Source organism: Solenopsis invicta, chromosome 5, assembly GCF_016802725.1.
Source record: "Solenopsis invicta isolate M01_SB chromosome 5, UNIL_Sinv_3.0, whole genome shotgun sequence".
NCBI classification, from domain to species: domain Eukaryota; kingdom Metazoa; phylum Arthropoda; class Insecta; order Hymenoptera; family Formicidae; genus Solenopsis; species Solenopsis invicta.
The window spans coordinates 6,690,562-6,708,258 of NC_052668.1; the positions used below are offsets into that span (position 1 = coordinate 6,690,562).

At 40.1% G+C, this 17,697-nt stretch overlaps 1 protein-coding gene and 1 pseudogene across 13 annotated transcripts in view; both read right to left on the reverse strand.

The window, feature by feature from the left end:
* Window positions 1-17,697, reverse strand: part of LOC105199486 (bone morphogenetic protein 1) — an 899,375-nt gene that overhangs the window by 540,405 nt on the left and 341,273 nt on the right. The gene's annotated exons all lie outside the window — the stretch shown is intronic.
* LOC120357963 lies at window positions 8,530-11,777 on the reverse strand (annotated as a pseudogene).

Consider the following 17,697-nt stretch of genomic DNA (forward strand, 5'->3'; position numbering starts at 1 on the left):
AAACTCACATAAGAATAATAGAATTGGAACTCTTTTTTAAAATTTTGTAATAAATTATTGTATCTTCGTAATGCGTCGTTCTTGCGATTTCTATGAATTTCTCGGTGAAACTGTCAATTTAGCAAACTGTAACATTCTACACATTCTAAGTAACATACCTTGCAAAAAACTTTTTATGAATAAATACAAAATTATACTAAAAATAGAAATTTTAGTAATTATTTATTTTGTCATAAAAATATTAATTTTTTGAATTATTTTTTATAAAAGTATTTATTTTTTCGTGGAAATGTTCAATTATTAAAATTAATAGAGTGTACCAATTCTAACATTTTTCCGTAGATTTTTATAGCATTTCTTAAATTTGTATAGAATTTTATGGAATTTTTTGTCGGAGCCACGTAGTTTTAATATTAAGTAAATATGTCCCCGAAATAATCCTTTCTTGTATACGATTACTTTAGAGACAGTCCTCAAAGTAACCTTAGTGTATATAAAATATTAGGGACCGGGCTCAAAATAATCACATGTCCCCAAAGTAATCGATTTGTATATGTTTTTGTCCTCAAAGTAACCAATTTGTATATATATGGGGCATTCCATGTGAATTCACCTAAAAATAAACTGTTTGGTATTTTTTAAATGATAATGAAAACATGTTAGTGGACGTATTATATAAGGTCAATAATAAAAAAAATAAGTATTATATGTGTTGCATCAAAAGTATTGAAGGTTATCATTAAAATTAAAAAAGATGTTTTTCTTTTTTTAGCATTTGTAGCTATTGTAAAATTAAAAAAATTTTAGACATGATTTTTTTACGATTATTCCTGTACTTTCAGATAAAAATATTAATTTTAGTGAGAAATTTAATAGTATAAAAAAAATCATTTTTTTAGTTTGAAATAAAAAAATAAAAAATATTATCTATTTTTAAAAATTTGAAAAAATTCTCCAAAATACTTCAATACATGTAGAATATTGCATTATAAAGCAAATTATAATTTTTAAATTATAATTATTAAATTAAAATTTGCTTTACCATGCGCGAAATGTTTTTAGTATCACGACCGAATAGCACTTGTTTACTACAGCACATGAGAAAGGTCACTGTGATGGTATTGGTAGAAATTTAAGACAATTAGCAAGGAAAGCTAGTTTGCAAGAAAGTGTAATTTTCAATGCTATGGCATTGTATCTGTAGGCTAAAAATAATATGAAAGACACAACAATTTTATTTAGTTTGAAAACAAATCACGACAAATTAAGTTTTTGGAACCAAAATTTGCATTAGCGAAAACTATTTCGGATACATTAAAATATCATGCAATCATTCCTGCAAGCGAAGATCAATTAATTTAAAAAAAATTCAGTTTTGATAAGGAACGAGAATTTTTTTCTAAAAATTATAGAAAAAATAAATAAGTCTAAATAATATAAAACGCAGAATTCACAACTTTTTTTTATTTTATTGTTAAAAATATATTATTTACGTAGTACTAAATAATTAGTCAATAAAAATTGATATTATCTAGTTTTTGGCTGAAAATGTAATTTTGTATTGATAGAAATATTTATTTTCGAGAGGATCTCACTGCGATCTCATTGCGATCCCAAAATTTATTTTATGACGCGATATTCTACATGTATTGAAGTATTTTTGAGAATTTCTTCAGATTTTTAAAAATGGATAAAATTGTTTATGTTTTTGTTGAAAATTAAAAAATTAATTTTTTCTGTACTATTAAATTTTTTATACTAAAATTAATATTTTTAACTGAAAGCACAGGAAAAATATTAAAAAAATCATATCTCTAAAACATCTCTAAAAACGAATTTAATGCGTTATTTTAGCCGAAGTTTCTCCTTACACATTTGATAAATAACACATTTGATTTTTGTAGTGTATGTACACGCAATGCGGCGGATTTAGACCGTCGCGCTGTGCAAATTCAAACAACGACGCGTCACCTGTCCCGCCGCACGCCGTTGCCTACGAGCTAGGCGCGATGGCGCGGTGTCACCACACATTGGCTTAGACGTCTTATTTTATAACTCGATAGTTATTGCGAATGTCGCAAAATGGTATAAGATTTTTTTGCCCCTTTTCATCTCCTCTATATTCTCAAAGGGGTAGGTTTCCTAGTTCCCAGACACCCTGTATATATATATATATATATATATATATATATATATATATATATACATATATATATATATATACTATATATATATATATATATATATATATATGTATATATATATGTATATATATATATGTATATATATATATATATATATATATATTGTGACGTGGCAGTTTTATTTGCCTCGCTACTTCGTCCTCCACTTAAGCATAGCGCAAGGAGGCGCGTATGGCCGGGTCGGGCACTCAGCGAGAGAGCGAAATCTCCGGCGGGACTGCGTAGCGTATTATTTTCATTTACATATTCGCGGCTTATTTTATGTAACCGCGGGCACCTCGACAAACGTCGCCTAAAGACCAGCAGCGGCGAGGGAGATGGACAGCGGCAAGAAAAGGAGAAGGCAATCGTCCAGGGCCGGCGCACAGGAAACCGCCGACGGAGAGGAGGACGAGACAAGACGTGGCGACAGATAAGCGCCACGCAACAGAGGCTCGCAAGTGGCACAGTTGATGGGCAGGCTGGGGCGGACGAACGGCCAGGACGAGGGCCGTCGAATGCCAGCTGTCCATCGAGGAGGGTAGCGGCAAAGAATCGTCGAAAATTCTGTTGCTGTCGTCTGCGAGGACGACGAGAGCGGCAAGGATGTTGGATGCCGATGGGGACCGCACGACACCTGCGGAGACCCGACACTGTGCTGCCGTGACGTCACGGCTAGATAAGGGCGGCCGGTGATAGGCCGCGCCGCTTGGCGCAAGTATATCGCGCACCCTGTGGGAGGGGTAGCGCTCATCGATCGCGCATCGAGCGCGATCCTCTCGGCTTTTGCGTGCGACCCAACGTTCGGCGTACGTGGTGCGTTAGAGAGAGCGAGCGAGGGATATCGTCCTGTGCTACTGGAAGTGGCTATCGGGTGTCCGGCCTGCTGATCTCCGCCTGGGGTCCCGGAGACGAGGAAGAGGACCGTGTCGAGAGTCGAGGTGACCCGTCTAACCGCTGTGTAAAGCCACGAGCTGTTGGTGTCAACCGGCTCGCGCTCTGAGGTGGAGCCATTAGGTTAGTGTGTGAGTCCGCCGCGTGGCGATTGAACGCACCTTGTTTCTTAGTGTTTGGCTGGTTCTCCACCTCAAGCACGAGACCTCCTTGAGACACCCAGCTGTCGGCTGCCGCGTGTGTTTAAGCCGTTCCGCCGTAGAAGCCTGCGAACAACCGGCTTCCCGGAAAGCCGCAAAGCCCTCGCGCACGTGTGCGCGTCGTGTTCCGGCCGCGATCGCACGGCCGCCCGCGTTATCGGTGCGTTGTCATATCGCGCGTTTTAGGACGAATTTTGTAACTTGGCCGCGACGACGGCATTGTCGTCAGCGGGTATTTTTGGTTGTGCTTCGTTTTGAATTAATTAATGCCTGTTAGCGAAAGTTCGGCTAGTGTGCTCTCGCCACGCTGTTCAGAACGCGCGTGATTGGCTGTCGTGTTCCGCGCGAGACCAGCCGCCGTGGTTCGCGCCGTTAGCGTAATTGTTGTAGGATTTAAGAGAATTCTCCCATTCTGCCTATTTGTTTTCGCCAACTCTTCATATTTTTTGTTCTTTTCTTGCTTTGACTTATACTTTCTTCGTGTTTGGCTGTACTCCGTCTCTATTATACGTTATAATATATGTTATTTCTACCTTTGTTGTATCGGCCTGATTTTACTTGGTTTCTCGCCTACCCGTCTCCTCCCGTAAGAGAGCCGCTCCGTCCCTGTCTCCGCTACCCCGCCCCTCTACCGGTTAGATGAGCGTGAAGCTGGCAGCCAGACCTAGCAGCCAGCCAGGGACGAATAGGGTGCCGGGGCCCCGTAAATAAAAAGTGATTAGAATTACAAAAAAAACAATTGTTAGCCAATGTTAGCTCAAAGTAATAACAGATACGCCATTATTTCAAAGACAAACCATTGTATTAGTAATAAAATAAAATAAACTAATTATTTAACAGTTAGATATGATAACAGTAAATACCAAAGACAAACGCATACCCGTAGAGAGTAAAAAAAAATCACAGACACATCTCTCAATGAGCATAAAACGACGGAGTAGCGACCGAAGCGATGACGGCCCTTATTGTTTATTTAAAAAATTAATTAACAATTTCACTCAAGTAGCAGCCAAGGCGTACGCATATCCGTAGAGAGTTGAAAAAAATCACAGACACATCTCTCAATGAGCATAAAACGACGGAGTAGCGACCGAAGCGATGACGGCCCTTATTGTTTATTTAAAAAATTAATTAACAATTTCACTCGAGTAGCAGCCAAGGCGTACGCATATCCGTAGAGAGTTGAAAAAAATCACAGACACATCTCTCAATGAGCATAAAACGACGGAGTAGCGACCGAAGCGATGACGGCCCTTATTGTTTATTTAAAAAATTATTTAACAATATCACTCGAGTAGCAGCCAAGGCGTACGCATATCCGTAGAGAGTTGAAAAAAATCACAGACACATCTCTCAATGAGCATAAAACGACGGAGTAGCGACCGAAGCGATGACGGCTCTTATTGTTTATTTAAAAAATTATTTAAAAATATCACTCAAGTAGCAGCCAAGGCGTACGCATATCCGTAGAGAGTTGAAAAAATCACAGACACATCTCTCAATGAGCATAAAACGACGGAGTAGCGACCGAAGCGATGACGGCCCTTATTGTTTATTTAAAAAATTAATTAACAATTTCACTCAAGTAGCAGCCAAGGCGTACGCATATCCGTAGAGTGTTGAAAAAAATCACAGACACATCTCTCAATGAGCATAAAACGACGGAGTAGCGACCGAAGCGATGACGGCCCTTATTGTTTATTTAAAAAATTAATTAACAATTTCACTGAATAGCAGCCAAAGACGTACGCATATCCGTAGAGAGTTGAAAAAAATCACAGACACATCTCTCAATGAGCATAAAACGACGGAGTAGCGACCGAAGCGATGACGGCTCTTATTGTTTATTTAAAAAATTAACAATTTTTAAAAAATTAACAATTTTTAAATAAACAATAAGGGCCGTCATCGCTTCGGTCGCTACTCCGTCGTTTTATGCTCATTGAGAGATGTGTCTGTGATTTTTTTCAACACTCTACGGATATGCGTACGCCTTGGCTGCTACTTGAGTGAAATTGTTAATTAATTTTTTAAATAAACAATAAGGGCCGTCATCGCTTCGGTCGCTACTCCGTCGTTTTATGCTCATTGAGAGATGTGTCTGTGATTTTTTTCAACTCTCTACGGATATGCGTACGTCTTTGGCTGCTATTCAGTGAAATTGTTAATTAATTTTTTAAATAAACAATAAGGGCCGTCATCGCTTCGGTCGCTACTCCGTCGTTTTATGCTCATTGAGAGATGTGTCTGTGATTTTTTTCAACTCTCTACGGATATGCGTACGCCTTGGCTGCTACTTGAGTGAAATTGTTAATTAATTTTTTAAATAAACAATAAGGGCCGTCATCGCTTCGGTCGCTACTCCGTCGTTTTATGCTCATTGAGAGATGTGTCTGTGATTTTTTTCAACTCTCTACGGATATGCGTACGCCTTGGCTGCTACTTGAGTGATATTTTTAAATAATTTTTTAAATAAACAATAAGAGCCGTCATCGCTTCGGTCGCTACTCCGTCGTTTTATGCTCATTGAGAGATGTGTCTGTGATTTTTTTCAACTCTCTACGGATATGCGTACGCCTTGGCTGCTACTCGAGTGATATTGTTAAATAATTTTTTAAATAAACAATAAGGGCCGTCATCGCTTCGGTCGCTACTCCGTCGTTTTATGCTCATTGATAGATGTGTCTGTGATTTTTTTCAACTCTCTACGGATATGCGTACGCCTTGGCTGCTACTTGAGTGAAATTGTTAATTAATTTTTTAAATAAACAATAAGGGCCGTCATCGCTTCGGTCGCTACTCCGTCGTTTTATGCTCATTGAGAGATGTGTCTGTGATTTTTTTCAACTCTCTACGGATATGCTTACGTCTTTGGCTGCTATTCAGTGAAATTGTTAATTAATTTTTTAAATAAACAATAAGGGCCGTCATCGCTTCGGTCGCTACTCCGTCGTTTTATGCTCATTGAGAGATGTGTCTGTGATTTTTTTCAACTCTCTACGGATATGCGTACGCCTTGGCTGCTACTTGAGTGATATTTTTAAATAATTTTTTAAATAAACAATAAGAGCCGTCATCGCTTCGGTCGCTACTCCGTCGTTTTATGCTCATTGATAGATGTGTCTGTGATTTTTTTCAACACTCTACGGATATGCGTACGCCTTGGCTGCTACTCGAGTGATATTGTTAAATAATTTTTTAAATAAACAATAAGGGCCGTCATCGCTTCGGTCGCTACTCCGTCGTTTTATGCTCATTGAGAGATGTGTCTGTGATTTTTTTCAACTCTCTACGGATATGCGTACGCCTTGGCTGCTACTCGAGTGAAATTGTTAATTAATTTTTTAAATAAACAATAAGGGCCGTCATCGCTTCGGTCGCTACTCCGTCGTTTTATGCTCATTGAGAGATGTGTCTGTGATTTTTTTCAACTCTCTACGGATATGCGTACGCCTTGGCTGCTACTTGAGTGAAATTGTTAATTAATTTTTTAAATAAACAATAAGGGCCGTCATCGCTTCGGTCGCTACTCCGTCGTTTTATGCTCATTGAGAGATGTGTCTGTGATTTTTTTCAACTCTCTACGGATATGCGTACGCCTTGGCTGCTACTTGAGTGAAATTGTTAATTAATTTTTTAAATAAACAATAAGGGCCGTCATCGCTTCGGTCGCTACTCCGTCGTTTTATGCTCATTGAGAGATGTGTCTGTGATTTTTTTTTACTCTCTACGGGTATGCGTTTGTCTTTGGTATTTACTGTTATCATATCTAACTGTTAAATAATTAGTTTATTTTATTTTATTACTAATACAATGGTTTGTCTTTGAAATAATGGCGTATCTGTTATTACTTTGAGCGTAACATTGGCTAACAATTGTTTTTTTGTAATTCTAATCACTTTTTATTTACGGGGCCCCGGCACCCTATTCGTCCCTGGCTGGCTGCTAGGTCTGGCTGCCAGCTTCACCGCCCCTCTACCGGTTAGAGGAGCTGGCCGGCCGGCCAGTGCGAGCGACGATTTTGCGCTTTAGTATGACGAGCAATCGCGTGTAAATCCGCGTTTAGCGGTGAAAAGTGAACCCGGAGACGCGGCCGGTATTATCGCGTCTGGCGCCCAATTTCGCGATTTGGTGTGAATATATCAATCAATTCGTTCGTCGCTCGCGCGCGTGTTTCGCGCGGAATTCCGGTTCCTTTGTTTGATCGCGTATTTCACCGCTGCTCTCCGGCGTCAAGAAAATACGTGACAATATATATATATATATATATATATATATATTATACATACATATATACATATATATATTAAACTTATTTGTACTCCTAATATATATATATATATATATATATATATATATACATATATATACATATATATATTAGGATTATAAATAAGTTTCCGCCGTTTCACAAAAAATGGCGTCACTAGTATGTTATGGTTGAAATTGTCTGTTGTAAAACGTTATATTGTAAGGTTGACAACAACATAACCTTAAAATATTAGCGATTTTGTATCAGCGTCATATATATTTTTTCGTGCGAAAATGTCGAGTTTTGAGTCGAATAAGCGTCATTTGCGGGAGCTTTTGATTTACTTCTTTAATTTGAAAAAATCTGCACCCGAGCATCGATTGCTTGTAGAAGCATATGGTAAGGCTGCCTTAAGTAAGAGAAGTTGCCGTGAGTGGTTTCACAAATTTAAGAACGGTGAATTTGACGTCGAAGACAAAGAACGTAGCGGAAGGCCGAAAGTGTACAAAGACGCGGAAACCGAATGAAACCATTACTGGAGCTCGCTACCGAACACAATTGATGAGATTGAGCCGAATACTCAAGGAAAAACGTGCCCATTACTACTCCAGATACGACAAAGTTATTCTTCTGCATGATAATGCTTGTCCACATGTTGCGCCGGTAAAAACCTACCTGGAAACACTCAATTGGGAAGTTTTACCCCACCCGCCGTATTCACCAGACATTGCTCCTTCTGATTACTACCTGTTTCGATTGATGGCGCATGGCCTGTCTGAGCAACACTTCACATATGAAGATACAAAAAATTGGATCGATTTGTGGATAGTTTCAAAAGATGAAGCATTCTTCCGACGCGGTATCCGTATGCTGCCAGAAAGATGGGAAAAAGTAGTGGCTAACAATGGACAATACTTCGAATAAAACATTAGGTACCGTTCTTTCACAATAAATGGCCAATTTTTGATAAAAAACGGCGGAAACTTATTTATACTATAATAGTTAGAAATTTCACCTTTTTTACTGCATTTATATAATTCAATTTATGTGTTTATTATATACAAAACTTAATAAGTGTAGAAATATGCATAACGACGCCACTTAGTGCATGTAATTTAGATCATCTCTTATCTTCAAATTCAATTTTTAGGTTTTGGCAATATTGACCTTAGTATGTATGCATTCGCAATTGGGCTGTGGCCTATATTGTTGGCTCCATTAAAGGGCTGGGCCTGAGGGTGGCCCCGGAGAAAATAAAAGCTGTCTTTTTTAAGACGGCTCCGCTGGGGCTTCCCCTCCCTCTTGGGTAACCATCCTACTAGACGATGCATGAATCCAGGTGAGGACAACCCTGAAATACTTGGGGTTATTGTTGGACGGTCGCTGGGGCTTTGTCGAGCACTTCGACAAACTAGCCCCATGATTGAGCAAAAGGGCTCTTATGGGATTGATGCTCAACCTTTGGGTGCCGGTGCGAGGCGCGACTATCTAAACGCCGTTATATCCGGGATACTGTATGGTGCCACGGTTTGATGTGATTAGGCGTTAGACAGCCGCCTTGTTAGGAAAAACTTGCATACTATGCAAAGGTAGTTGACCTTGAGGATAGGGCGTGCCTTTGGCACCGTTTTCGGCGTGGCGGCCATGGTCCTGGCGGGTGTCCCCCTGGCGGAGTACATGGCGGACACCCAGGCTGATGTGTATGTCTGGGTGAAAATTACCCGCCTCCGAGGGGGCTCAACCAAGTACAACCAACCCCGGAGGCTGTAGCGCTACAAAAGGGAATAACTCGTCGACGGGCGATATAAAAGTGAGGAAATAATCTCATCAATAACCCGCCGGCAACTGGCACTCAGGTTCTGGAAGCTGTCCTTTTATGCCTGGAGAAGTGGTTGGGTCGCCCCTAGGGCGGCCTATCTTTTAGACTAACACAGGTGCTTACCGGACACGGTTGTTTTGGTAAGTACCTGTGTTGTATCAAGAAGAAGCCGATGGCACAATGTCACCACTGTAATGCTCTCCGGAACTCCGCGCAGCACACGATGAAGCACTGTCGTGGGAAAAGCTGCGCGGAATCTTGAAACAGGAGGTGGGAGAGGATCTCTCTCTACCGACTGTCATCCAAAAGATGGTCTGCAGAAAGAACTTATGGAAAGCGGTCTCCTCCTTCCGCAAACAAGTTATGTCGCAGAAGCAGGCCGAGAGAGAAAGAGGGAAAGTGGCCAAAGAGGTGGAGTGTTAGAGGAAAGAGAAGAAAAAAAGGCCCCCTGACGAAAAATAAGACGGCGACGACGATGACGATGACAAGTGGCTCCTCTTCGGATGTCGGCGGGGGAGACCTTGCAGAGTTAATTGTCGTCGAGAAAGAGTGAAGGGTGAAAAGCCGCTTTTCACCATACGGGAAGTGGGGAGCGGTGAGAACATGGGGGAACCCTCTCCCTCTTCTTTTCCTGTGTGTGAAACGAGTGGCAGGGCGAGGGGGGGGGCGTCGAATCGCCCGGCCCCGGTGGGGATCTCGGGGGAATAAACAGTGGGGCGCATCAGCTCCGCCGGAGCCAGTTTGGTGTGCGGGGGGGAGGGGTTCTCCAGAGACCCTGTCTTCATCGCCACGCTGCGGATGGCTGGGTTGGCCGACGAGAATGATGGCCCCACACAGGCGTTCTTTCGGGGCATCCGGCATGGCCGGGTAATGCTGGGGGGGGGGGGGGGTGGACGCTGTGAGCATTAGTGTTTTTGGCCTGCCCTCTCATCTTTCCTTCTCGTCGGGATGACCTGGTTTTCTTGTTGTCACGAGCGGCGTAGGCCGGTCAACTTCAATACTTCAGCGGTAAGATACTCCATGACTGCAGCCAGATAAACTGGCGCACCAGCGCCGACGCGCTCGGCGTAATTTTCCTTCCTCAGCAATCCGTGAATACGACCCACGGAGAATTGCAGTCCTGTTTTATTGGAACAAGACTTTGCTTTTCCCTTGACTTTACCACCCTTTCCCCGATCAGACATGATGCTCAGCTAGCAAATGCAAATACCTTTTCTTTGTGAGAAACGAGGAGAGTGTGACCCTCAGTGTCCCTCTTCCCTGTCTAATGGACATGTCTTGCCTGCAAGGCCAAGGACAGAATGTTCCCGGTGGGCATGTACCAACAACCACCGATGGGTCTAGGGGGCTTTGAAAATATGCTGCACACGTTCCCGGAGCTCCCTAAATAAGTAAGGAGAGCGATGGACACCCGAAGAATTTTAGTGGGTATGTCCTACCGACACAGCAGTAGGTGGGATAAGTTCCATATAACTCCGGGTCTTCCCCTGAAGCCTGGGGTATGCATTTCTCTTCCGTGAACAAAAAAGAAAAGAAGTCTTGAAAAACAAAAATAAAATTTCCACAAATTTATTTTGCAAATGACACAGTTAATGTAGTCATAGTAAGTATATTATTGACAATAGTAGATAACTTTATATATGTGTTTGTCGCTTCCTAAAACTGTTTGCTTAAAACTTTTTTTTCAGAATATATTTAGTATAACACTGCTTGTGGGGTGGAACAGATTAAATAGAAAATTTTTAAAAATATTTAAGGACTTTTACAATAGTACAAGTCGTACAATAATCAATAAAAATAATAAATAAAGTTTTGTAAATCAATTTGTATCTATGTGGTTTAGTGATGAGATTAAATGTGGCGATGAAAGCAATCCAATCTTTATACTGAAATTACGGCTTTTACATGTGATGACGTATTAAAAGTTATTTCTAGCAACAATCAGTAATACGTAATATTAGATTGTCTCTTGTAGCTAAGCTGCATAGATAAGCATTTATTCACAAATCTTTGTTAATTAATTCCTCATGTATTATTGTAGAAATTGCAATATGAAACAGAATTTGTCTATTCAAGTTAATTCGTTCTAGTTAGTAAAGCATGTAAAAACTATTATTTGATACCGTGTATACAAAATAATACTTAATTATCAAAAAATTATTTTAGAAATTGATAAACCTTAAGTAATAATGTATAATCTTAAATCTTTTTTTTAAAGAATAAAAGATTTAAAACATATGTCAAATAAAATAAATTAGTACTGAAAGATTTAAGGATTGTCTCTCTGTGTTAATCTATTGTTAATGCCAATTTGATATTGTATTAGGAGTATAAATAAGTTTCTGCCGTTTTTTATCAAAAATTGGGCATTTATTGTGAAAGAACGGTACCTAATGTTTTATTCGAAGTATTGTCCATCGCTAGCCACTACTTTTTCCCATCTTTCTGGCAGCATACGGATACCGCGTCGGAAAAATGCTTCATCTTTTGAAGCTATCCACAAATCGACCCAATTTTTTGTATCTTCATATGATATGAAGTGTTGCTCAGACAGGCCATGCGCCATCGATCGAAACAGGTAGTAATCAGAAAGAGCAATGTCTGGTGAATACGGCGGGTTGGGTAAAACTTCCCAATTGAGTGTTTCCAGGTAGGTTTTGACCGGCGCCGCAACATGTGGACAAGCATTATCATGAAGAAGAATAACTTTGTCGTGTCTGGAGTAGTAGTGGGCACGTTTTTTCTTGAGTACTCGGCTCAATCTCATCAATTGTGTTCGGTAGAGAGTCCCAGTAATGGTTTTATTCGGTTTGAGCAACTAATAATACACGACACCAAGCTGATCCCACCAAATACACAACATGAGCTTTTTTCCATGAATGTTTGGCATGGTTGTCGATGTTGAAGCATGGCCAGGTGGTCCCCATAATTTCTTCTTTTTTGGGTTATCGTAGTGGATCTATTTTTCATCACCAGTGACTATACGATGCAAAAAATCCTTTTGTTTATGCCTGGCAAGCAGCCATTTCACATGTGAAAAATCGGCGTTCAACGTTTCTCGGCTTCAGTTCATATGGAACCCAGTTTCCTTGTTTTTGAATCGCTCCCAATGATTTTAAGCGATTTGGAACTGCTGATTGAGTCACTCCTAATGTAAGTGCAAGTGCTTCATGCGTTTGGCACAAATCTTCATCTAATAATGTTTCCAATTCTGCTTTTTCGTACACTTTCGGCCTTCCGCTACGTTCTTTGTCTTCGACGTCAAATTCATCGTTCTTAAACTTGTCAAACCACTCACGGCAACTTCTCTCACTTAAGACAGCCTCATCATATGCTTCTACAACAATCGATGCGCCTCGGCTGCAGATTTCTTCAAATTAAAGAAGTAAATCAAAAGCTCCCGCAAATGACGCTTATTCGGCTCAAAACTCGACATTTTCGCACAAAAAAGATATTAGATGCTGATACAAAATCGCTAATATTTTAAGGTTAAGTTGTTGCCAGATGTCCAACCTTACGATATAACGTTTTACAACAGACAATTTTAACCATAACATACTAGTGGCGCCATTTTTTGTGAAACGGCGGAAACTTAGTTATACTCCTAATACAATTACATTAAAATTCCAATTTTAGAGAAACTTGGCATAAACGTAGAGGAGGTAAATACACGAATTTAGAAATTTTTAGTTGGGGCTTGTTCACGCTATATAAATTAATTTCAAATTTTGACGTGGAAAAATGATAAGCCCAAGTCACGCAATATTCCTAGAGTTAGTTGCCGCGCTTCCCTGAGTAAAGGTTGGCTGCCTGTGCTTGCCGATCGTCAAGTCAAGCAGTAAGTACGCCCAAGCATATTTAAGGTTATAATCTAAGGAGAACATTTGTCCGACAAGGATAGAAATTTGACACGCGGTAGCTATCGAATCTTGCGCGAGCTTGCACATTCATGGTCCCGCCATTTTGCAGTAGTGTTGTTGTCGAGCCCTTGTCGTAGATCGCGGTGGGCTCAAGCCATTGTCGTCAATTGCAATTGTATGAGTAGCAGTCTGTACATGTTATAATTAATGAAAACGTACGTCAAATCAGTCATTTCGCTCACAAGAGCACGAGTCATTTGCTACAGGGCAGTTAATTCGCTATAACCTGAACCTCTCACACGAGAATTAGCATTCAATATGAACGTGTTAACGTTAGCAGAAGATAAGTCTAAAAGAACGACCATACGCTCAGCAGCCACAATGCTAAAAACTTTTATCAAAAATTTTGATACGAATTATGGTTTGCGGCATGTGGTCGCAGAACAAAAAAAAGGCAGAAGATTACGGTTTCAATTTGAGACGGTGCAATCACATATCGAACGTTTAGAAAACGCAGAACCCGCGAATACAGATAAAAAAGCTCTTTTCAAATAACAATTTGAACAACGTGCTAGTTTTAAAGCGCCGTATTTTTATTTGATAGCTCGTTACAAAACAGCCCTTGAACACTTTAATAGAAGCGTAGCCCTAACGACATCGCAAATCAATAGCAATTAATCGGTCAAAACGAGGGAAAGGAAAACGCGAGTTAGGCTGCCAAAAATAGAGTTGCCAGTGTTTTCAGGTGCCTACGAAAATTGGTATTCGTACCAGGACACTTTCGAAAAATTAATTCATTTAAACACGAGTCTTACTGACATAGAGAAGTTTCACTACCTAAGGTCGTCTCTAAAAGACAAAGCAGCCGAGGTGATAAAATCCATAGAAACTACGACCGATAATTATCATGACGCATGGGCAACAATCAAGAAACGTTTTGATAACAAAAGATGGATCATCCAGCGGCACATTAGAGCCATATTCGATGTGCCTGCTTTTCACAAGGAAAACCACATAGCTCTCAGGAAACTACTCGATACCATCCTCAAACATCTACGAGCACTCGAAGCTCTCAGGAGGCCTACTGAATATTGGGATAATCTAATACACCTAATTGTCTCTAAACTCGACGTAGCTACCACCAAGGCGTGGGAAACCAGCATTAGTAATGCAAATATTCCGGATTTAAAAACTTTACGGAGTTTCTGTCAAAGAGATGTCAAGCGTTGGAATCCATACAAAGTAGGTCGCCCACTAGTCAAACAATTAATACAATCCAAAAGCAAGGTGGTAAGTACAAGAATAACTCAGCCACGAATATTGCTACATCTAATCTTTTTTGTGCATTATGTAAATCGAGCCATCAACTCTATCATTGTGAAGAATTTCTCAAACTATCACCTGAGAATAGATTCAAAGTTACAAAAAAGGCTCACATTTGTTCTAACTGTCTAAGATCCACTGCATACCAAGCAAGAGATTGTACTGTTAGTTGCCGCAAATGTAGCAAGAAGCATAATACGTTGCTACAGATATTAAATTAAACCAGTTTAGAAAAATCATCAGTCAATTCAAAGACGGAACAATCCGTGTCAAATCCAAACGCTTCTTCAAGTCAAGACAGCAGTATTCCCTTACCAATATCAACACAATGTACATCAAGTCATCGTTCCTTAAATATTTTATTGTCAACCGTAATTATAAACATATATGATGCAAATAATACAATGTATTCATGCCGTGCATTATTAGACAGCGGATTCCAAATGAACTTTATAACACAAGAATTAGCTAATTGTTTGAAGCTTAAGGAACGATCATTTGACAACTCCATCGCAGGAATAATGGAGAGCACAGTTTAAGCAAATAAATTTGTTAGCGTATGCGTAATATTGCCAAAAATAACGCAAAATTTACCTCAGCATTTTATACTTATGCAAAATGTGGTGATACCAAAGAATGTCAAGTTAGCAGATTCTAACTTTAATGTACCGTCGAGTATCGACATGTTAATAGGCGCAGAACTATTTTGAAGAATGATATGCGCAGGTCAAATCAGACAATCCAAGAATCAGCCGATTCTACAGAAAACACATTTTGGATGAATCATATCAGGTATTACTGCAAATGCTATGGCTAAACATATTCCCGCAGTTAATTTTCATGTATCTACAATAGATGATTTGATTAGTGTACTAAATAGATTTTGGGAAATTGAGCACATGGCACAGCAGCAGGTCTCCAAAGAACATCAAGAATGCAAACAACTATTTCTACAAAACGTAAGGCGCAACGAAAATGGACGGTTGATTGTCAAACTTCCAATAAAACAAGACAAACTAAACACATTGGGAGAGTTTCGTGAAATCGCTCTACGACGCTTTATAGCATTGGAAAAACGGCTCGTATCACAGCCAAATATGTACAGCGAGTACAGAAAATTCATGAACGAGTACCAAGACTTGAATCACATGCGCGAAGTAACTAACCACTTGGAACCAGAGTCAGCTGCTCAAGCTTTTTACTTTCCGCATCATGCGATTCAAAATAAAACAAATACCACGACTAAGTTCAGGGTAGTATTCGACGGCTTAAGCAAGACTACCACAGGCATATCCTTGAACGATGTATTATTAGTCGGTCCTACCTTGCAAGAAGATCTCTTTTCTATATCAACCAGATTTTGCACCTTTCCGATTGCCCTCACAGCAGACATCAGCAAGATGTATTGCCAAGTATTAATCGATACAAATCAAACAAACCTTCAACGCATCTTGTTGTCTAATTCAACAGAAGAGCCTATCAAGACGTACGAACTACTTACCGTGACTTACGGTACATTGGCGGCTCAATTTCTAGCCATCAGGGCTCTACGGAAGCTCGCCGAAGATCATGCAATTCAGTATCCTATCGCCATAAAAAAAGATTTCTACGTCGACGATTTAGTCACAGGCACCACCGGCAATACCGAACAGAGGGCTCTTGCAATAAAGAAGGAAATTATTCAAATATTGCACGAAGGAGGATTTGAGTTAAAAAAATGGGCATCCAATGCACCGTCTCTCCAAGACAAGCAATCAATGATCGAACAAAGAGAATTCATATTATCCACCGACAAAGAATCAGAAAGACGTACCTTGGGCATCATTTGGAGCTGCAATTCCAACACGCTCAAGGTTGCGAGTATTGCTCATCTGGCACCATTGGAACGGCCATCGAAAAGAAGCATTCTGTGACAAATTGCTTTAATCTTTGATCCACTCGGACTACTAGGTCCAGTCACATTAGCAGCAAAAACTACAATGCAAGAACTCTGGCGGCTCAAGCTGAACTGGGATGAATCAATTCCCTTGCAGTTAAATTCTAAATAGAAGCGGTACGAAACGGACTACAAGAAATCAAATCTATATTCATTCCACGCCGCGTCATACCAATAGAACACTACACTCAAGTAGAAATGCACTGTTTTCCAGATGTCAGTGAAGCTGCGTACGGAGCGTGCATCTACTTATGCTCTACCGCTATCAGTGGTGAACATCATACACGTCTGCTCTGCTCTAAATCCAGAGTAGCGCCATTAAAGAGCTTATCGCTGCCACGCCTTGAATTGTGCGGGGCATTATTATTAACGCAACTGTCTGATAAAGTTTCAAAATCTCTGCCCTTCAAATTAAATTCAGTTTATCTTTGGACGGATTCTACTATTGTCTTGTCGTGGCTTCAATCTTTTAGTAGAACCTGGTCAGCATTTGTGGCAAACCGCATTGGCGAAATTCAGCAGCTCACATCAATTTAGTCATGGAATCATATACGCAGCGGAGACAACCTCGCAGATTCTTTGTCAAGAGGCGTCATGCCAGCGTCTCTAATACAATTAGATATATGGTAAACAGGCCTACCATGGTTCAGGCACAATAAAGAAGAATGGCCTCAAAGCTCTTTCCCTACACAAGTCAAGGACTTACCAAAACGGTGAGCAAAAACTATCACAGCAATGGCAACGACATCGTCAGAATGTGACATTTTTGAAAGATACTCGAGGTTTACGACACTCATTTGAGTTGTTAGCTATATTTTTCGATTCGCAAATAATGCAAGACAAGGAAAAGGGGTATCTCAGAATACTCCACATCAGCAAAGGAAAATCATGTTATTCCGTCAATTACATCTGAAAAGCAAATTCAAGTCATCCTTTGTATAACCAAACAAATACAAGCTGCTTACTTTACAGATGAGCTTAACTCCTTTGCTAAACAAGGTTTTATTAACAAAAACAGTCGCCTTCTGAGATTGGACCCATTCATTGATGATTCTGGCATCCTAAGAGTGGGAGAACGTTTGAAGATATCGTCACTGTCATACTCGGCAAAACATCCTATTTTATTGTCCGGACAGCATCCATTTTCTAAACTTATTGTAACACATGAACATGAAAAACACTTTCACACCGGACCACAGGCAACTCTGGCAGCAGTTCGTGAGAGATACT